This window comes from Nerophis lumbriciformis, linkage group LG27 (genome assembly GCF_033978685.3).
Source record: "Nerophis lumbriciformis linkage group LG27, RoL_Nlum_v2.1, whole genome shotgun sequence".
NCBI lineage: Eukaryota > Metazoa > Chordata > Actinopteri > Syngnathiformes > Syngnathidae > Nerophis > Nerophis lumbriciformis.
This window is the reverse complement of record NC_084574.2, coordinates 36,029,690-36,053,508: the sequence shown is the minus strand read 5'-3', so window position 1 is coordinate 36,053,508 and position 23,819 is coordinate 36,029,690.

The following is a 23,819-nucleotide window of genomic DNA, read 5'->3' as shown; positions in this document are numbered from 1 at the left end:
ACCCAGGACACGTTGGGAAGACTATGTCTCCCGGCTGGCCTGGGAACGCCTCGGGATCCCCCGGGAGGAACTGGACGAAGTGGCTGGGGAGAGGGAAGTCTGGGATTCCCTGCTTAGGCTGCTGCCCCCGTGACCCGACCTCGGATAAGCGGAAGAAGATGGATGGATGGATGGATGGATTGATGGATAATTCCCCTACTACAAAACCCAAAAGCAGTGAAGTTGTCACGTTGTGTAAATGGTAAATAAAAACAGAATACAATGATTTGCAAATCCTTTTCAACTTATATTCAATTGAATAGACTGCAAAGACAAGATACTTAACGTTCAAACTGGTAAACTTTGTGATTTTTTGCAAATATTAGCTCATTTGGAATTTTATGCATGCAACATGTTTTAAAAAAGACTGAAAAAGTTGAGGAATGCTCATCAAACACTTATTTGGAACATCCCACAGGTGAACAGGCTAATTGGGAATAGGTGGGTGCCATGATTGGGTATAAAAGCAGCTTCCATGAAATGCTCAGTCATTCACAAACAAGGGCGGGGCGAGAGTCACCACTTTGTCAACAAATGCCTGAGCAAATTGTCCAACAGTTTAGGAACTGGAATTTAGGGATTTCACCATCTACGCTCCGTAATATCATCAAAAGGTTCAAAGAATCTGGAGAAATCACTGCATGTAAGCGCAAGGCCAAACAACAACATTGAATGCCCGTGACCTTTGATCACTCAGGCGGTACTGCATCAAAAATCTACATCAGTGTGTAAAGGATATCACCACATGGGCGCAAGAACACCTCAGAAAACCACTGTCAGTAACTACAGTTAGTTGCTACACCTCTAAATGCAAGTTAAAACTCTACTATGCAAAGCAAAAGCCATTTATCAACAACACCCAGAAACGCAACCGGTTTCACTGTGCCCGAGCTCATTTAAGATGGACTGATGCAAAGTGGAAAAGTGTTCTGTGGTCTGACGAGTCCACATTTCAAATTGTTTTTGGAAACTGGGAACGTTGTGTCCTCCGGACCAAAGAGGAAAAGAACCATCCGGACTGTTATAGGCGCAAAGTTCAAAATCCCTCATGTATGATGGTATGGGGGTGTATTAGTGCCCAAGGCATGGGTAACTTACACATCTGTGAAGGCACCATTACTACTGAAAGGTACATTTTTGGAGCAACATATGCTGCCATCCAAGCAACGTTATCATGGACGCCCCTGCTTATTTCAGCAAGACAATGCCAAGCCACATAGTCTGCACATGTTATAACAGTGTGGCTTTGTAGTAAAAGAGTGCAGGTACTAGACTGGCCTGCCTGTAGTCCAGACCAGTCTCCCATTAAAAATGTGTGGTGCAATATGAAACCTAAAATACCACAAAAGAGACCCCGGACTGTTGAACAACTTAAGCTGTACATCAAGCAAGAATGGGAAAGAATTCCACCTGAGAAGCTTAAAAAATGTGTCTCCTAAGTTCCCAAATGTTTACTGAGTGTTGTTAAAAGGAAAGGCCATGTAACACAGTGGTAACAAATGCCCCTGTGACAACTTTTTTGCAATGTGTTGCTGCCATTAAATTCTAAGTTAATGATTATTTGCAAACAAAAATTTGTTTCTCAGTGTGAACATGAAATATCTTGTCTTTGCAGTCTATTCAATTGAATATAAGTTGAAAAGGATTTGCAAATCATTGTATTCTGTTTTTATTTACCATTTACACAACGTGACAACTTCACTGGTGTTGAATTTTGTATAAGCCACTCTTTTTTTTCCCACGCTTTGAACCCTGCGCTTTATAAAAAATATGTTTTGGGATTTTTTTCCTCAGGGACATTTAACTCGTTATGAACTTACCCTCATCATGGAGGAAAAAAACAAACACAAAAAGTGCACAAGACGCAGCCCCAAAGCCAAAGACGATTGACTCGGCCATCAAAAAAGGGAATCTTTTACCACCACCTGGCTTAGAAACGCCAGAACACGACTTCAGCGGTTTCAATGCACAAGAAGAGAACAAAGACCTTTTTACAGGCACCGTCTCTTGTAAAGTTGTGTCCAAGTGTAAATATCAGAGGTGTGGACTCAAGTCACATGACTTGGACTCGAGTCAGACTCGAGTCATGAATTTGATGACTTTAGACTCGACTTGACAAAATGTAAAAAGACTTGCAACTCGACTTAGACTTTAACATCAATGACTTGTGACTTCACTCGGACTTGAGCCTTTTGAATTGACATGACTTGACATGACTTGCTACTTTCCCCAAAACCCAAAGATGAAAAAGTTATTCGGGAGCGCTCCGTATTTTTCATTGCGTACTTGTCTATCAGCGTTGCGTGTGTCAGCTGGTGTGGTCTCAGTACAACAGCCAATCAAATTAGATCTACTTTGTTTTCATCACACAGCATTCATCCAATCAAATTGCAGGACAACCAACGAAGAAGACATGTCCAAACCACACGCCAGTGAACAAAAAATGATACCTAAAATCATTTTGTTTGGGTATAAAAATTACGAGGTGGTCAACACAAAACGGTTTGCAGTATGCAACACATGCGGTTCGAAAATTACTGATGGAGAGGCAACAACTTCCAACTTCGTCCGGCATTTGAAGTTGCACGAAGAACGGTAAGTTTTGAATGTAAGATAACGTTTATTGGCTAAGTAACGTGACTTTTATTTGCTGTGTAGTTAAATCAGTGAGGCTGTAAACTCACTGCTAACGTTATAACGTTATTGCAAACACGGGAATCTGTTGCAGTTCACTACCTTATTCATACTTTTTGTTCAGTGATTTTTTTTAAGCAGGGTTACGTTAGTCAATATATCACACGTAACGTTAGACGGCGGTCAGCAGCACCGCGTATTTTAGCCACCTAAAAAAAGACAAAAATAGTAAAATAAAGGTCAGTTAAAATGTATACTATATTATGAATATGTGTACCGTTTTAGCTAGCTTTCTGACATACTGTTGGTTGTTTACCTCAGTGGTCCCCAACCACCGGGCCGCGGCCCGCTACTGGTCCGTGGATCGATTGGTATCGGGCCGCACAAGAAATATATATATTTTTTTTCTTTTCTTTTTTTAACTAAATCAACATAAAAAACACAAGATACACTTACAAGTAGTGCACCAACCCAAAACAACTCTCTCCCCCCTTTTGTTCTGGGCATTGAACATGAAGACTCTTCCTTCACTGTTCCGAGTGGCCATGAGAGTCTTGGCAGTGCCTGCCTCCAGTGCTCCAGTGGAGCGAGTTTTCAGCCATGGTGGCATCATACTACGCCCCCATCGTGCACAAATGACTGACAGACTCTTGGCTAATTTGGTCTTTTGCAAATGCAATGCAGCATAGGGCCCTGACATATAAAAAGTACAACTTTTTTGTTATGTTCACGTATATGTCATGTTTTTTCAATGTTAACACTTTTGTACAAATAAGTACATTTGCACTTTAGTTTTCAATGTGTTTGTTCTGTATAGGAATGAGTTAATGTTTAAAATGACTGGTTAATAGTGCTATTATGAAGTGCAATGTCAGCACAATTTTCTTTCCTGCAATTTAAAATGCACTTGTTTTAATAAATAAATACAGCGTTTGAAAAGCATACACAATCTGTGTTAATATATTAGTCTGTGGTTAAAAGGACTTGAAAGGACTCGAAACTCAAAATGCAGGACTTAGGACTTGACTTGAGACTTTCCAGTCTTGACTTTGGACTTGACTCGGGGCTTGCCTGTCTTGACTCGGGACTTGACTCGGACTTGAGGGCAAAGACTTGAGACTTACTTGTGACTTGCAAAACAATGACTTGGTCCCACCTCTGGTAAATATGTTATGTTTCAATGCTGATAAATGTACAAAAATACCATCAGGTGAGTGTGGCTTAAAACTAGGTGTGCTCTATAGCCCGTAAAATGACAAAAAGTAATGCATTCACCGACATGAAATAACGCTACAATTCTTTAGAACTATCACAGCGATACAGAACGCAGGGACAGTGTAAAACCAAAATATATTTCAGCTGCGTGTATTCCACACGGATCAAGTAGACATGTTTCACAGTTACAAAATGGTAGCGATGTCAAATGTCACAAAAAGGGGTTGGCAAATTAAACCCTTCCACGCAAAATGTAGCTACTTACACAATATTGTTTGTAAGAACTTGTCGCAAGTGGCCGAGTTTGCATGAGGGACGTAACCATTTACCGGTATAATAATTGTCGCCCACCCACTCATGGCAGCGTTTATACAAGATGACTGTGGTACCCACTTTCACACCTGATAGGCACTTTGGCATGAGAGCGCTATTAAAATATAATACTAGGATTTACATGCACTTACAGCCTCAGGCGTACCACTCACTGGGGTGACACCAGGACAGGCTGGCAAAATGTTTTCCATACTTTGATACTTTTCTAAATAAAGGGGACCACAAAAAATCTTAGGGTACATGAAACGTATGTTTATTATTGCAATGGAAGAACAAAGTTGTCCTTAAATGAAATAGTGAACATACTAGACAACTTGTCTTTTAGTAGTAAGTAAACAAACAAAGACTCCTAATTAGTCTATGCAGTAACATATTGTGTCATTTATACACCTATTATTTTGTCAACATTATGAGGGACAAACTGTAATTAAAGCTGCAAGCAGCATTGGTCGGGCCCGCATATTTGGTAGGTGCTAGTCCTCAGTGGAGAGGAGGCTACGCCGGATAGTCGAACCTCGGATTCAGGAGGAACAGTGTGGTTTTCGTCCTGGTCGTGGAACTGTGGACCAGCTCTATACTCTCGGCAGGGTCCTTGAGGGTGCATGGGAGTTTGCCCAACCAGTCTACATGTGCTTTGTGGACTTGGAGAAGGCATTCGACCGTGTCCCTCGGGAAGTCCTGTGGGGAGTGCTCAGAGAGTATGGGGTTTCGGACTGTCTGATTGTGGCGGTCCGCTCCCTGTATGATCAGTGTCAGAGCTTGGTTCGCATTGCTGGCAGTAAGTCGGACACGTTTCCGGTGAGGGTTGGACTCCGCCAAGGCTGCCCTTTGTCACCGATTCTGTTCATAACTTTTATGGACAGAATTTCTAGGCGCAGTCAAGGCGTTGAGGGGATCCGGTTTGGTGGCTGCAGGATTAGGTCTCTGCTTTTTGCAGATGATTTGGTCCTGATGGCTTCATCTGGCCAGGATCTTCAGCTCTCACTGGATCGGTTCGCAGCTGAGTGTGAAGCGACTGGGATGAGAATCAGCACCTCCAAGTCCGAGTCCATGGTTCTCGCCCGGAAAAGGGTGGAGTGCCATCTCCGGGTTGGGGAGGAGATCTTGCCCCAAGTGGAGGAGTTCAAGTACCTCGGAGTCTTGTTCACGAGTGAGGGAAGAGTGGATCGTGAGATCGACAGGCGGATCGGTGCGGCGTCTTCAGTAATGCGGACGCTGTATCGATCCGTTGTGGTGAAGAAGGAGCTGAGCCGGAAGGCAAAGCTCTCAATTTACCGGTCGATCTACGTTCCCATCCTCACCTATGGTCATGAGCTTTGGGTTATGACTGAAAGGACAAGATCACGGGTACAAGCGGCCGAAATGAGTTTCCTCCGCCGGGTGGCGGGGCTCTCCCTTAGAGATAGGGTGAGAAGCTCTGTCATCCGGGGGGAGCTCAAAGTAAAGCCGCTGCTCCTCCACATTGAGAGGAGCCAGATGAGGTGGTTCGGGCATCTGGTCAGGATGCCACCCGAGCGCCTCCCTAAGGAGGTGTTTAGGGCATGTCCGACCGGTAGGAGGCCACGAGGAAGACCCAGGACACGTTGGGAAGACTATGTCTCCCGGCTGGCCTGGGAACGCCTCGGGATCCCCCGGGAAGAGCTGGACGAAGTGGCTGGGGAGAGGGAAGTCTGGGCTTCCCTGCTTAGGCTGCTGCCCCCGCGACCCGACCTCGGATAAGCGGAAGAAGATGGATGGGTGGATGGATAGTCCTCAGTGTCCCAATACTTTTGTTCAGTTTTCGTCATAAGTGTCCCAATACTTTTGTCTACTTTTGTCTACTTTTAGTCCGAATTGTCCCAATACTTTTGTGCAGTGTACCTACCTTGTCTGCATTGTGTGGGCACGCTGGTGCTTCCTGCTTTTAAGCAGCCTTCTTGAAAAAACAGCAGCATCAGCGCAGCGGTTCTTTGAAGGGTCATAAAATCAAAACCGGAGCCGGTATCAAAACTCTTTCGCCGACTTTTAATCAGAAGGGTTCAATCTCTCTCCTGTGTTAGTTTGAAGCCGAAACGACAAACGCGCTCAGAGGAGATAATGTTTGAAGAAAGGTGACCGTTTTTTTACAAAAATGTTGTGTTGAAGGGGGAATAGCAAACTTCCTGTAGATTTTTGCTGGGGGTTGTCAATTTATGAAATGTAGGTCTAAGTGAGACCTACGGAGAGGTTTTTGTTGCATGTCTCTCCGACCTTCCCAGTGGGAGTTACAGGCAGTTTTGTCATTTTTTTTCTTCAGAGGAGCAGTTTTTTCTCCGTTTTATTCAAAAATTGCTCTAGAGCGCAATTTTGAGATTTGGGGTTGGATTAGTCCTGATGTGTGCGTTTAGTGTGGTGAGTTTTGAAGCATGTTAAGGGGGTCAAATTACAGCTCAAAGAGGCAAAAGTGACTGTTTTTAGTACTTTTTTGTCTTGAAGGGGGAATTGCCAACTTCCTGTTGTTTTTTGCCCGAGGATGTACAATTATGAAAGGTAGGTGTAAGTCAGACCTACATAGAGGTTTTTGTTTCATGTCTCTCCGACCTTCCTAGTGGGAGTTACAGGCAGTCTAGTTTTTTTTTTTCCTAGGGGGCGCTAGAGCGCAATTTTGAGTTTTGTGGTTCGTTTTTTTTTTTTAAAAAGGCAATTTTTGCAAGTCCTGATGTGTGGGTAAAATATGGTGAGTTTTGAAGCATGTTAAGTGGGTCAAATTACAGTTTATTGTGGGTGCGGAAGAATAATAAAGAATAATAAAACCTTACAAATTCAATAGGTCCTTATGTCCCATTGCATAAGGACTCCCTGTGGGAGTCCTTATGCAATGGGCCATGCGGGCCCTAAAAATGGATTATTAATCGACTTGTTTATTTACTGTTAATATCTGCCTGTTTTCTGTTTTAGCATGTTTTATCTAAACATCTGTTAAAATGTAATAATCACTTATTCTTCTCTTCTTTGATACTTTACATTAGTTTTGGATGATACCACACATTTAGGTATCGATTCGATAACAAGTAGTTACAGGATCATACATTGGTCATATTCAAAGTCCTCATGTGTCCAGGGACATATTTCCTGACTTTATAAACATAACATGAATTTTTTTTAAAAGGAAAAAAGATTTTGTGACGATAAAAATATCGATGTAATCATAGCAGTATCGACTAGAGTGGCCTAGTGGTTAGAGTGTCCGCCCTGAGATCGGTAGGTCGTGAGTTCAAACCCCGGCCGAGTCATACCAAAGATTATAAAAATGGGAGCCATTACCTCCCTGCTTGGCACTCAGCATCAAGGGTTGGAATTGGGGGTTAAATCACCAAAAATTATTCCCGGGCACGACCGCCGCTGCTGCTCACTGCTCCCCTCACCTCCCATGGGGTGAACAAGCGGATGGGTCAAATGCAGAGGACAAATTTCACCACACCTAGTGTGTGTGTGACAATCATTGGTACTTTAACTTAGATACGCTCCTGTACTTGGTATCATTACAGTGGATGTCAGGTGTAGATCCACCCATGGCATTTATTTGCCGTGAGCTATTGTATCCTCCTACGGCAGACCTGGGCATTCTGCGGCCCGCGGGCCACATCCGTCCCTTTGTACGTCCCTGTCCGGCTCGTGTGAGGCCAATCATAAATTACAAAATACATTTTAAAAAGCATCTATGTCGAGTGTGCAATACAACGGTGCAGAGGTGGGACCAAGTCATTGTTGTGCAAGTCACAAGTAAGTCTCAAGTCTTTGCCCTCAAGTCCGAGTCAAGTCCCGAGTCAAGACAGGCAAGCCCCGAGTCAAGTCCAAAGTCAAGACTGGAAAGTCTCAAGTCAAGTCCTAAGTCCTGCATTTTGAGCTTCGAGTCCTTTCAAGTCCTTTTAACCACAGACTAATATATTAACACAGATTGTGTATGCTTTTCAAACGCTGTATTTATTTATTAAAACAAGTGCATTTTAAATTGCAGGAAAGAAAATTGTGCTGACATTGCACTTTATAATAGCACTATTAACCAGTCATTTTAAACATTAACTCATTCCTTTACAGAACAAACACATTGAAAAATAAAGTGCAAATGTACTTATTTGTACAAAAGTGTTAACATTGAAAAAACATGACATATACGTGAACATAACAAAAAAGTTGTACTTTTTATATGTCAGGGCCCTATGCTGCATTGCATTTGCAAAAGACCAAATTAGCCAAGAGTCTGTCAGTCATTTGTGCACGATGGGGGCGTAGTATGATGCCACCATGGCTGAAAACTCGCTCCACTGGAGCACTGGAGGCAGGCACTGCCAAGACTCTCATGGCCACTCGGAACAGTGAAGGAAGAGTCTTCATGTTCAATGCCCAGAACAAAAGGGGGGAGATAGTTTTTTTGGGTTGGTGCACTACTTGTAAGTGTATCTTGTGTTTTTTATGTTGATTTAATTAAAAAAAGAAAAAATATATATATATATTTCTTGTGCGGCCCGATACCAATCGATCCACGGACCAGTAGCGGGCCGCGGCCCGGTGGTTGGGGACCACTGAGGTAAACAACCAACAGTATGTCAGAAAGCTAGCTAAAACGGTACACTTATTCATAATATAGTATACATTTTAACTGACCTTTATTTGACTATTTTTGTCTTTTTTTAGGTGGCTAAAATACGCGGTGCTGCTGACCGCCGTCTAACGTTACGTGTGATATATTGACTGACGTAACCCTGCTTGAAAAAAATCACTGAACAAAAAGTATGAATAAGGTAGTGAACTGCAACAGATTCCCGTGTTTGCAATAACGTTATAACGTTAGCAGTGAGTTTACAGCCTCACTGATTTAACTACACAGCAAATAAAAGTCACGTTACTTAGCCAATAAACGTTTTCTTACATTCAAAACTTACCGTTCTTTGTGCAACTTCAAATGCCGGACGAAGTTGGAAGTTGTTGCCTCTCCATCAGTAATTTTCGAACCGCATGTGTTGCATACTGCAAACCGTTTTGTGTTGACCACCTCGTAATTTTTATACCCAAACGAAATGATTTTAGGTATTATTTTTTGTTCACTGGCGTGTGGTTTGGACATGTCTTCTTCGTTGGTTGTCCTGCAATTTGATTGGATGAATGCTGTGTGATGAAAACAAAGTAGATCTAATTTGATTGGCTGTTGTACTGAGACCACACCAGCTGACACACGCAACGCTGATAGACAAGTACACAATGAAAAATACGGAGCGCTCCCGAATAACTTTTTCATCTTTGGGTTTTGGGGAAAGTAGCAAGTCATGTCAAGTCATGTCAATTCAAAAGGCTCAAGTCCAAGTGAAGTCACAAGTCATTGATGTTAAAGTCTAAGTCGAGTTGCAAGTCTTTTTACATTTTGTCAAGCCGAGTCTAAAGTCATCAAATTCATGACTCGAGTCTGACTCGAGTCCAAGTCATGTGACTCGAGTCCACACCTCTGCATTTCAGTGCAGGCCTACATTACTGACCTTATCACGATGTTCAACTTTTACCCGAGTTTGTGGAATTAATAGACGACACCTCCATTCCTTAACGGTATAGGATTCCCATTTCCACTTTAAAGAGGGGTCATCATTCACCAGCGTAATGTTGGTGTTGGACCTGCACGTCCTTGTGTGTTATTTGTACCTGTCAAATAATGCTAATCACAATACAAGCCACTTAGAATGCTTGAAAGGAGTCCCGGGCACAGGTGAAATAGAGCGCTGGTTAGCGGGCCAGAGTGCAAAGACACAGGCCCGGGTCCTCCCCGCAGGTGTGCTGGTAATAACCTGCACAGCATGGCCAGGTTGCTCACCTCATCACCCACGGGAATGAGAACAGCATGTGCACCTTTCTTGCATAAACGTGTCTCATTTATCCAAATTGTCGGACTTTTAATTCCTTAAGTAGGCTGACCATATTGTGAAACCCCAAAAAGAGGACATATATACAGGTAAAAGCCAGTAAATTAGAATATTTTGAAAAACTTGATTTATTTCAGTAATTGCATTCAAAAGGTGTAACTTGTACATTATATTTATTCATTGCACACAGACTGATGCATTCAAATGTTTATTTCATTTAATTTTGATGATTTGAAGTGGCAACAAATGAAAATCCAAAATTCCGTGTGTCACAAAATTAGAATATTACTTAAGGCTAATACAAAAAAGGGATTTTTAGAAATGTTGGCCAACTGAAAAGTATGAAAATGAAAAATATGAGCATGTACAATACTCAATACTTGGTTGGAGCTCCTTTTGCCTCAATTACTGCGTTAATGCGGCGTGGCATGGAGTCGATGAGTTTCTGGCACTGCTCAGGTGTTATGAGAGCCCAGGTTGCTCTGATAGTGGCCTTCAACTCTTCTGCGTTTTTGGATCTGGCATTCTGCATCTTCCTTTTCACAATACCCCACAGATTTTCTATGGGGCTAAGGTCAGGGGAGTTGGCGGGTTTGGGGTGCCATGTCATCTGCTGGTGTCGGTCCACTCTGTTTCCTGAGATCCAGGGTCAACGCAGCCGTCTACCAGCAAGTTTTAGAGCACTTCATGCTTCCTGCTGCTGACCTGCTCTATGGAGATGGAGATTTCAAGTTCCAACAGGACTTGGCGCCTGCACACAGCGCAAAATCTACCCGTGCCTGGTTTACGGACCATGGTATTTCTGTTCTAAATTGGCCCGCCAACTCCCCTGACCTTAGCCCCATAGAAAATCTGTGGGGTATTGTGAAAAGGAAGATGCAGAATGCCAGACCCAAAAACGCAGAAGAGTTGAAGGCCACTATCAGAGCAACCTGGGCTCTCATAACACCTGAGCAGTGCCAGAAACTCATCGACTCCATGCCACGCCGCATTAACGCAGTAATTGAGGCAAAAGGAGCTCCAACCAAGTATTGAGTATTGTACATGCTCATATTTTTCATTTTCATACTTTTCAGTTGGCCAACATTTCTAAAAATCCCTTTTTTGTATTAGCCTTACACAATATTCTAATTTTGTGACACACGGAATTTTGGATTTTCATTTGTTGCCACTTCAAATCATCAAAATTAAATGAAATAAACATTTGAATGCATCAGTCTGTGTGCAATGAATAAATATAATGTACAAGTTACACCTTTTGAATGCAATTACTGAAATAAATCAAGTTTTTCAAAATATTCTAATTTACTGGCTTTTACCTGTATATGTGCCAAGGCCGGGACTAAGTGAACATTTGCCAATGATACTCCAACTTGCTTTACAAATAATATATTTATTTAAATAAAACATTTTTTCTTCTCTGTTGACGTCAGTGTTGGCGCTAGGAATTTTCAAAATGGGGTCCCAGGGACTCCATCAAGTCATAAAAATGGGGTCCCACAGTAGATTTTTGGGGTTCCACTTTTTTGTAAGCGTTTTTAAAAAAATATATAATTGTATGCATTATCCTGTTATATCTCACATTCTATATTGTGTTTTGGAAAAAGGTTGTCATAAACGTTACTTCAGGGGTGCTCACACTTTTTCTGCAGGCGAGCTACTTTTCAATTGATCAAGTATATATACTTTATATATATAATTTATATTTACTTATTTATATTTACTTATTTATGAATTATATGTTTTTGTTAACAAGTTAAAGGTGTTTAATGATAATACAATTATGTTTAATACATATAGTTAATATTGTTAACACGTTAAAGGTGTTTAAAGATAATGCAAGCATGTTTAACACATATAGTTAATATTGTTAACAAGTTAAAGGTGTTTAATTATAATGCAAGCATGTTTAACACAGTTAATATTGTTAATAAATTAAAGGTGTTTAATGATAATACAAGAATGTTTACTACATATAGTTAATATTGTTAATAAATTAAAGGTGTTTAATGATAATACAAGAATGTTTAATACATATAGTTAATATTGTTAACAACTTAAAGGTGTTTAAAGATAATGCAAGCATGTTTAACACATATAGTTAATATTGTTAACAAGTTAAAGGTTTTTAATGATAATACAAGAATGTTTAATACATATAGTTAATATTGTTAACAACTTAAAGGTGTTTAAAGATAATACAAGCATGTTTAACACATATAGTTAATATTGTTAACAAGTTAAAGGTGTTTAAAGATAATACAAGCATGTTTAACACATATAGTTAATATTGTTAATAAGTTAAAGGTGTTTAAAGATAATACAAGCATGTTTAATACTATAGTTAATATTGTTAACAAGTTAAAAGGTGTTTAAAGATAATACAAGCATGTTTAACACAGTTAATATTGTTAATAAATTAAAGGTGTTTAATGATAATACAAGAATGTTTACTACATATAGTTAATATTGTTAATAAATTAAAGGTGTTTAATGATAATACAAGAATGTTTAATACATATAGTTAATATTGTTAACAACTTAAAGGTGTTTAAAGATAATACAAGCATGTTTAACACATATAGTTAATATTGTTAACAAGTTAAAGGTGTTTAAAGATAATACAAGCATGTTTAACACATATAGTTAATATTGTTAACAACTTAAAGGTGTTTAAAGATAATACAAGCATGTTTAACACTATAGTTAATATTGTTAACAAGTTAAAAGGTGTTTAAAGATAATACAAGCATGTTTAACACATATAGTTAATATTGTTAACAAGTTAAAGGTGTTTAAAGATAATACAAGCATGTTTAACACATAGTTAATATTGTTAACAAGTTAAAGGTGTTTAAAGATAATACAAGCATGTTTAACACATATAGTTAATATTGTTAATAAGTTAAAGGTGTTTAAAGATAATACAAGCATGTTTAACACTATAGTTAATATTGTTAACAAGTTAAAAGGTGTTTAAAGATAATACAAGCATGTTTAACACAGTTAATATTGTTAATAAATTAAAGGTGTTTAATGATAATACAAGAGTGTTTACTACATATAGTTAATATTGTTAATAAATTAAAGGTGTTTAATGATAATACAAGAATGTTTAATACATATAGTTAATATTGTTAACAACTTAAAGGTGTTTAAAGATAATACAAGCATGTTTAACACATATAGTTAATATTGTTAACAAGTTAAAGGTGTTTAAAGATAATACAAGCATGTTTAACACATATAGTTAATATTGTTAACAACTTAAAGGTGTTTAAAGATAATACAAGCATGTTTAACACTATAGTTAATATTGTTAACAAGTTAAAAGGCGTTTAAAGATAATACAAGCATGTTTAACACATATAGTTAATATTGTTAACAAGTTAAAGGTGTTTAATGATAATACAAGCATGTTTAACACATATAGTTAATATTGTTAACAAGTTAAAGGTGTTTAAAGATAATACAAGCATGTTTAACACATATAGTTAATATTGTTAACAAGTTAAAGGTGTTTAATGATAATACAAGCATGTTTAACACATATAGTTAATATTGTTAATAAGTTAAAGATGTTTAATGATAATACAAGCATGTTTAACACATATAGTTAATATTGTTAATAAGTTAAAGATGTTTAAAGATAATACAAGCATGTTTAACACATATAGATTCCTTTCTTTCATGAAGACAAGAATATAAGTTGGTGTATTACCTGATTCTGATGACTTGCATTGATTGGACAGTGGTGCTGATAACGTCCGCATTTTCGAATGGAGGAGACAAAAAGTCCTCCTTTCTGTCCAATACCACATGAAAGTGGTTGGTTTTTGGCATCTTATTTGTCCAGCTTCCGTACTCCTTTGTATACACTTTACATTGTCGGCAAACTCCGTAGCTTGCTAGCTTGTGCACGCCAGCTTTCTGAGACTCTTATTTTGTTAGCGCAACTGTGCAACTGTGCAGTCGGTCTTTGGAGTTTTGACGACAGGTACGGCGCCGGAGTCTGTTGAAATAAAGTGTTTCTCGCCTTCCAGTCTGTAATTTTAATGAGCTGGCAGCAGCCGGCGTCATCTCAGAAGACCCTCGGGTGCCGTGAATGTCAATCAAGTGACGAAAGTGACGTCATAGTGAAGATTTATGATCGCTCATTTTTAGGACTATTTTTTTAATGCCTGGCTGGTGATCGACTGACACACCCTCTGAGATCGACCGGTAGCTCGCGATCGACGTAATGAGCACCCCTGCGTTACTTCATTCATTAAAAAAAAATAATACAAAAAGAAAACAAATGTGTATAAATGTAAATGTATTCAGTTATAAACATTCATTCACTTTCTTCTTTCCTTCATGGATCTGAACTTTACCGCTGCTAGTAGTTTTTTCTATGTTTTTATTTAATAAGTTGTAGGTGTATTTATTTCAGTATAAAAGTGTAAAAAGTGTTTTGCTTGGGTCATGAAATGATGATAATGGTGTGCCAGGGCATACATACATTTTATATTTAACGCTTAAATCTCTGGAGTCTACATCAACTTCAGATCTATCCCTCATTTTAAAATGTTTTAGTTTTTTTATGTTGTTTTTTTGTTTGTTTGTTTTCCGCCCTTTTTTTGTCAAACAAAACTATGTTTTTAATGGCAAACACACAAAATATGCAAAATCTTCCACCAAAAATATTGTCCAAAGTGGAATATTTGATGTGAAGTAATGGGAACCTTGGATAGGTCAATAATTCATAATAACATTGATTTTGATTCAATATTATGTTTTGAGCAATGACAGTTTGAAAGAAAGAAAAAAAACCAGCTTTTTTTTATTAGTCAACATTGCTGCTTTTTCTAAATTACATTTCACCTGTAAGCTTTTTTATTTCACTTTTGTTATGTTTTTGTTTATTTGAATAGTATTTTTAGAATGTGCCGTGGGCCTTTAAAACATTAGCTGTGGGCCGCAAATGGTTAAAAAAAAATAATATGCGTCCTTCCTGATTTCAATGCGTTAAAAAGACACAAAAAGTGTGTTAACGCCCAACACTGCTTGACAGTATAACAAAATAAGTCACACTTATATTCTGTAACATTCACAGTTTTGGAAAAAAAAGTGCAGAGGTCATACTTGCCAATGCTCCCGGATTTTCCGGGAGACTCCCGAAATTCAGCGCCTCTCCCGAAAACCTCCCGGGACTAATTTTCTCCCGAAAATCTCCCGAAATTCAGGCGGAGCTGGAGGCCACGCCCCCTCCAGCTCCATGCGGACCTGAGTGACGTGTTGACAGCCTGTTCACACGTCCGCTTTCCCACCATATAAACAGCTAATGATCGAGGGCGAGTTCTTAGTTTCGTATGTGGGTTTATTGTTAGGCAGTTTCATTAACGTCCTCCCAGCGCAGTAACAACACACAACAACAGCAGTCAAGTTTCCGTCCCCCGTAAAGCAGTTCGTCTGCCGTAAACAGCAATGTTGTGACACTTTTAAACAGGACAATACTGCCATCTACTGTACATGCATATGTGACCCACCCATAATGTGTCACATTTTTGTGTTGATTTATTTATTTTATTTTGTGGTTTGAATTCGTTTTTGGAGCTGTCATTACACATTTATCAGTATTCACATTGGTCAGTAGGGGGCAGTAGGGCGTTTCTGCCCAATTGAATGCTATCACCTGCAGACCGGAAGTGTCTTGTCATTCTGATGAGAGCGACCAGTCTGTGAACAATTGAAACGTCCTGTGTGCCTTTTCCTCCTGTATATCAGGTTAGTTTTGGTGAATCAACTCACTGAATAATATCCATGTGATCTTTATAAGTTTAAGTACACATTCTGATGGTGGAGCCTAACTCTAAAGTGTTTGTGAGTTGTAGTTTGTATTTGTGAATGAATCCAGTGCACAGCTGCAGTAATCAATACAAAAAGGCGACGTGAGTGCGCAATGTTTATATAGTAACTTCTGATCCTAATTCAGACTCCCAAATTAGAGCTCCCGTTTTCTTATTGATTTTATAATGTATATTTGTATAATGTGTGTGTTCTGAAATAGTGACAGAGAATAGAACAAGGATGGACAGTTCAACCCTTAACCCAAACAATGAGTAGATGAGTGTTATTTGTGTGTATGTGTAAATAAATGAACACTGAAATTCAAGTATTTATTTTATTTATTTATATATATATATATATATATATATATATATATATATATTTATATATATATATATATATATATATATATATATATATATATATATATATATATATATATATATATATATATATATATATATATATATGTATACATATATATATATATATATATATATATATATATATATATATATATATATATGTCTTAATAAGGTTATCCAAAAAATAGTGCTCGATACCGTAGTAGAGCGCAATATATGTATGTGTGGGAAAAAAATCACAAGACTATTTCATCTCTACAGGCCTGTTTCATGAGGGGGGGTACCCTCAATCATCAGGAGATTTTAATGGGAGCATTCGCATACCATGGTTTATATAGGGCACAGAGTGGGTGGGTACAGGCTGGCGTAGGGGCGTGGTGATTGGCTTGCATCCAGCACACCTTACAATAGTGGTAATAAAAGATGCAACCTATGCTTGAAAGAGAAACTGTTTATTATTTACCGTCCAGACCTGTCATCCCTCAACAAGCGCAGCGAAATTGTAACAGCATGCCGCCATAGACGGAAACACCTCCTAGGTAACACATGAGCCAATCACCACGCCCCTACGCCAGCCTGTACCCACCCACTCTGTGCCCTATATAAACCATGGTATGCGAATGCTCCCATTAAAATCTCCTGATGATTGAGGGTACCCCCCCTCATGAAACAGGCCTGTAGAGATGAAATAGTCTTGTGATTTTTTTCCCACACATACATACATATATATATATATATATATATATATATATATATATATATATATGTAATAAAATATATATATATATATATATATATGTATGTGTGGGAAAAAAAATCACAAGACTACTTCATCTCTACAGGCCTGTTTCATGAGGGGTTCCCTCAATCATCAGGAGATGATTGAGGGAACCCCTCATGATACCCACATACATATATTGCGCTCTACTACGGTATCGAGCACTATTTTTTGGATAACCTTATTAAGACATATATATATATATATATATATATATATATAGCTAGAATTCACTGAAAGTCAAGTATTTCTTATATATATATATATATATATCTTAACCACACCCCCAACCACGCCCCCCGACCCACCCCCGACCACGCCCCCACCCCCCGAAATCGGAGGTCTCAAGGTTGGCAAGTATGGCAGAGGTAGAAATATTCAAAATAACCTTTCGTATATAATCTAAACATAAATAATGCCTCAAAACAAGTTAATTAAATTTAAACAAAAAACAGCAGACGAGTTCTCGCCCTGCACAGCCGTTTTGTGCTTTGTAGTGTGGATATGGGCTTGGAGATCTTTATTTGCCAGAGATACGTATATACCTTCCTGCTTTGCACACAGTGCAGTCTGCTTCGCATGTGTCACGGCCAGGACCAAAACACAGATACTTTTCCCGCAAATCATCCGTGAAGTTGTATTTACGTTTCGGCTTCTCTTTTGTGTTCTGTCTGTCTCTCCACTGTCTCGCTCTGTCACTCCCTCACGAATGCTGCTGCCTGCCCACACCTTCACAATTTATTTTGTTTTCAACCCCTTCTTAACCCTGGATGTACATTGAAAATACACGCAACCCTAACTCAAAATGCCGGACATTTGAGACATTTAAGAAACTCCGCCCGGACAGCCCGGATGGCCCCGCAAAAGAGGACGTATGGTCAGTCTACCTTAAGTCAGGCCAGTAATTGAATTTGGACTCTTGCTAGTATCAACGTGACCTTACCCCCCTTACTCCCCCCTACCTCACTCGGCCCTGTGTGGAGATCCTTGCAGGATGGAGTGGATTTACAGTAGCCGTCCACCTGAGCCCACTTTGAATGTCACAGGGACTCTCTGGCCGGTGGGTGGAGTGCGGGCGATGTGGAGTTAAATGTCAAGTATTGCTTTTTCACAATGATTGCCTACGGCGTCTTCCGAGAAGCCGCTGAATGTCGAGGCTGATTAGGAATGGCAACTTTGTGAATGCGAGCCCCTGACGAACGTCAATGAGCAATTTAACTGTACTTGCTGGGGAAATGACAAACTTGCAGAGGTGGGACCAAGTCATTGTTTTGCAAGTCACAAGTAAGTCTCAAGTCTTTGCCCTCAAGTCCGAGTCAAGTCCCGAGTCAAGACAGGCAAGCCCCGAGTCAAGTCCAAAGTCAAGACTGGAAAGTCTCAAGTCAAGTCCTAAGTCCTGCATTTTGAGTTTCGAGTCCTTTCAAGTCCTTTTAACCACAGACTAATATATTAACACAGATTGTGTATGCTTTTCAAACGCTGTATTTATTTATTAAAACAAGTGCATTTTAAATTGCAGGAAAGAAAATTGTGCTGACATTGCACTTTATAATAGCACTATTAACCAGTCATTTTAAACATTAACTCATTCCTTTACAGAACAAACACATTGAAAAATAAAGTGCAAATGTACTTATTTGTACAAAAGTGTTAACATTGAAAAAACATGACATATACGTGAACATAACAAAAAAGTTGTACTTTTTATATGTCAGGGCCCTATGCTGCATTGCATTTGCAAAAGACCAAATTAGCCAAGAGTCTGTCAGTCATTTGTGCACGATGGGGGCGTAGTATGATGCCACCATGGCTGAAAACTCGCTCCACTGGAGCACTGGAGGCAGGCACTGCCAAGACTCTCATGGCCACTCGGAACAGTGAAGGAAGAGTCTTCATGTTCAATGCCCAGAACAAAAGGGGGGAGAGAGTTGTTTTGGGTTGGTGCACTACTTGTAAGTGTATCTTGTGTTTTTTATGTTGATTTAATTAAAAAAATAAAAAAAATAAAAAAATATTTCTTGTGCGGCCCGATACCAATCGATCCACGGACCAGTAGCGGGCCGCGGCCCGGTGGTTGGGGACCACTGAGGTAAACAACCAACAGCATGTCAGAAAGCTAGCTAAAACGGTACACATATTCATAATATAGTATACATTTTAACTGACCTTTATTTTACTATTTTTGTCTTTTTTTAGGTGGCTAAAATACGCGGTGCTGCTGACCGCCGTCTAACGTTACGTGTGATATATTGACTAACGTAACCCTGCTTAAAAAAAATCACTGAACAAAAAGTATGAATAAGGTAGTGAACTGCAACAGATTCCCGTGTTTGCAATAACGTTATAACGTTAGCAGTGAGTTTACAGCCTCACTGATTTAACTACACAGCAAATAAAAGTCACGTTACTTAGCCAATAAACGTTATCTTACATTCAAAACTTACCGTTCTTTGTGCAACTTCAAATGCTGGACGAAGTTGGAAGTTGTTGCCTCTCCATCAGTAATTTTGGAACCGCATGTGTTGCATACTGCAAACCGTTTTGTGTTGACCACCTCGTAATTTTTATACCCAAACAAAATTATTTTAGGTATCATTTTTTGTTCACTGGCGTGTGGTTTGGACATGTCTTCTTCGTTGGTTGTCCTGCAATTTGATTGGATGAATGCTGTGTGATGAAAACAAAGTAGATCTAATTTGATTGGCTGTTGTACTGAGACCACACCAGCTGACACACGCAACGCTGATAGACAAGTACACAATGAAAAATACGGAGCGCTCCCGAATAACTTTTTCATCTTTGGGTTTTGGGGAAAGTAGCAAGTCATGTCAAGTCATGTCAATTCAAAAGGCTCAAGTCCAAGTGAAGTCGCAAGTCATTGATGTTAAAGTCTAAGTCGAGTTGCAAGTCTTTTTACATTTTGTCAAGTCGAGTCTAAAGTCATCAAATTCATGACTCGAGTCTGACTCGAGTCCAAGTCATGTGACTCGAGTCCACACCTCTGCAAACTTGGACAGTAGGGTAGTACGGTATACCGGTACTAGTATAGTATCGCGGTACTAATGAGTCAAAAACTAGGGATGTCCGATAATGGCTTTTTGCCGATATCCGATATTGTCCAACTCTTTAATTACCGATGCCGATATCAACCGATACCGATATCAACCGATATCAACCGATACCGATATCAACCGATATATACAGTCGTGGAATTAACACATTATTATGCCTAATTTGGACAACCAGGTATGGTGAAGATATGGTACAAATATGTTGTCTTTGTAGCATATACAACTGAATATGAGTTGAAAATGATTTGCAAATCATTGTATTCTGTTTATATTTACATCCAACACAATTTCCCAACTCATATGGAAACGGGGTTTGTATAAGGTATTTTATTGACACAAATTATTTCCCGGCTTTTGCGGGCCATATAAAACGAGGTAGAGTGCCTTGAGTTTGTCACCTGTGCTATAGAGTATGCGGAAGCGATTTGAATATTTATTATGTAGGAAAAAAACTCTCTAATTACTCGGTTGCATAAAAGCCAAACCTCTGCTTGTTTGGGCGTCCACGGATCTGACATGAATATCAATTCAGAGGCCGGCACGTCAATGAAAGCTGCTCTATGTTCACCTGCTTTCTTTATCTCGCTGGAGGAAAATGATGTATTTTCTGCAAATAAATTAATTCTCCGGCAGTTTAATTAACTGGTCATTTTTCCTCCGAGTTTTCTGAAGAAGCTCATTTTCTTGGACTCATGTAATCTTCCCCGCCCTGATATCTTTCTTAACTAATTATATTAGAGCACCGCTGACTCATCACTTCCATTTGGACTGGCTACAGGAAGCAGACTTTGGATATTTAGAATTGTGCTCGCTGTACTTATCACAGGAAGCAAAAGTGTATAACGAAGTCAGACTGACCTACCGGCTGCTCACAAACCTCCACCGACTGACACGTGCGGTCCGGAACTCGGACTAAACTCACTTTTATGCTGCAGAATACTAAACCGCTCGTGCTTATATACTCTATGTAGAAAATTTTGAGTTTGAGTTTATTTGGAACATGCATGCATACAACATGACGCATCACAATTTCCAGTTCCTCTACTCAACATGTTCGAAAAGGAGTAGGAAGAAGTAGATCTTATTTAATCCTACCAGAGGTGTGGACTCGAGTCACATGACTTGGACTCGAGTCAGACTCGAGTCATGAATTTGATGACTTTAGACTCGACTTGACAAAATGTAAAAAGACTTGCAACTCGACTTAGACTTTAACATCAATGACTTGTGACTTCACTTGGACTTGAGCCTTTTGAATTGACATGACTTGACATGACTTGCTACTTTCCCCAAAACCCAAAGATGAAAAAGTTATTCGGGAGCGCTCCGTATTTTTCATTGTGTACTTGTCTATCAGGGTTGCGTGTGTCAGCTGGTGTGCTCTCAGTACAACAGCCAATCAAATTAGATCTACTTTGTTTTCATCACACAGCATTCATCCAATCAAATTGCAGGACAACCAACGAAGAAGACATGTCCAAACCACACGCCAGTGAACAAAAAATGATACCTAAAATAATTTCGTTTGGGTATAAAAATTACGAGGTGGTCAACACAAAACGGTTTGCAGTATGCAACACATGCAGTTCGAAAATGACTGATGGAGAGGCAACAACTTCCAACTTCGTCCGTCATTTGAAGTTGCACAAAGAACGGTAAGTTTTGAATGTAAGATAACGTTTATTGGCTAAGTAACGTGACTTTTATTTGCTGTGTAGTTAAATCAGTGAGGCTGTAAACTCACTGCTAACGTTATAACGTTATTGCAAACACGGGAATCTGTTGCAGTTCACTACCTTATTCATACTTTTTGTTCAGTGATTTTTTTAAGCAGGGTTGCGTTAGTCAATATATCACACGTAACGTTAGACGGCGGTCAGCAGCACCGCGTATTTTAGCCACCTAAAAAAAGACAAAAATAGTAAAATAAAGGTCAGTTAAAATGTATACTATATTATGAATATGTGTACCGTTTTAGCTAGCTTTCTGACATACTGTTGGTTGTTTACCTCAGTGGTCCCCAACCACCGGGCCGCGGCCCGGTACTGGTCCGTGGATCGATTGGTATCGGGCCGCACAAGAAATAATTTTTTTCCCCTCTTTTTTTAATTAAATCAACATAAAAAACACAAGATACACTTACAAGTAGTGTACCAACCCAAAACAACTCTCTCCCCCTTTTGTTCTGGGCATTGAACATGAAGACTCTTCCTTCACTGTTCCGAGTGGCCATGAGAGTCTTGGCAGTGCCTGCCTCCAGTGCTCCAGTGGAGCGAGTTTTCAGCCATGGTGGCATCATCCTACGCCCCCATCGTGCACAAATGACTGACAGACTCTTGGCTAATTTGGTCTTTTGCAAATGCAATGCAGCATAGGGCCCTGACATATAAAAAGTACAACTTTTTTGTTATGTTCACGTATATGTCATGTTTTTTCAATGTTAACACTTTTGTACAAATAAGTACATTTGCACTTTATTTTTCAATGTGTTTGTTCTGTAAAGGAATGAGTTAATGTTTAAAATTATTGGTTAATAGTGCTATTATAAAGTGCAATGTCAGCACAATTTTCTTTCCTTCAATTTAAAATGCACTTGTTTTAATAAATAAATACAGCGTTTGAAAAGCATACACAATCTGTGTTAATATATTAGTCTGTGGTTAAAAGGACTTGAAAGGACTCGAAACTCAAAATGCAGGACTTAGGACTTGACTTGAGACTTTCCAGTCTTGACTTTGGACTTGACTCGGGGCTTGCCTGTCTTGACTCGGGACTTGACTCGGACTTGAGGGCAAAGACTTGAGACTTACTTGTGACTTGCAAAACAATGACTTGGTCCCACCTCTGAATCCTACCCCTTTTCCTTTACAGAGCAGTTGCTAGCACTTTTGTTTACTTCCTGTTCTCACTTTATTCACAATGTACTAGATAAGTAATAACAATAAACACATAATAATTAGTGAAGTAAGTTACATTCCATATTGTCATGTCTGTGTAATCATGTTTTGTTTTAAGTCATGTTTTGTTTAGTTATAGGACTCTTTAGTTTCTGTCTTTTCACTCCCTTGTCTTGTTTCCATGATTACCCCATTAGTTTCACCTGTTCCACGTTTGGACTCATTGTGCACTCTTGATTGTCACCATAGCAACCCATTAGTTTTCACCTGTCACGTCACGCACCTGTTTCACGTCTTGAGTCACGCACCTGTTTTCGTTAATCATGTCTGTAGTATTTAAGTTCAGTGTTTTTCAGTTTGTCTTTCTGACGACCTCACCACATTTATGCTCTGTCCATTCTTTCCATGTCCATTCCTCAAGCAACTATTTTTGTCCAAGCCAAGTAAGTTTTTGTTCCATGTTTATAGTCTTTTTGGTTTCATAGTTTGTTCTCCGCCATTGTGCGTGTTTTTCGTTTGTACTTTTTTGCTATAGTCTTTTGGTTTCATAGTTTATTCTCCGCCACTGTGCGCGCTTTTCGTTTGTACTTTTTTTTTATATATTAATAAATCATGTACCTTCATTCCCGTCTCGCCCGAGCCAACTTTCCGTTGCATCCCGGAAAAGCAAACACCCAAGATCAAGTCTTGACACATATGGTGAGATGAGTAAGATTATCTAGAAAATGAATGGATGGATGGAAAAAATTCAAAATGTTTATCTTGTTTTTTGTACTTTGTAAACACTTTAA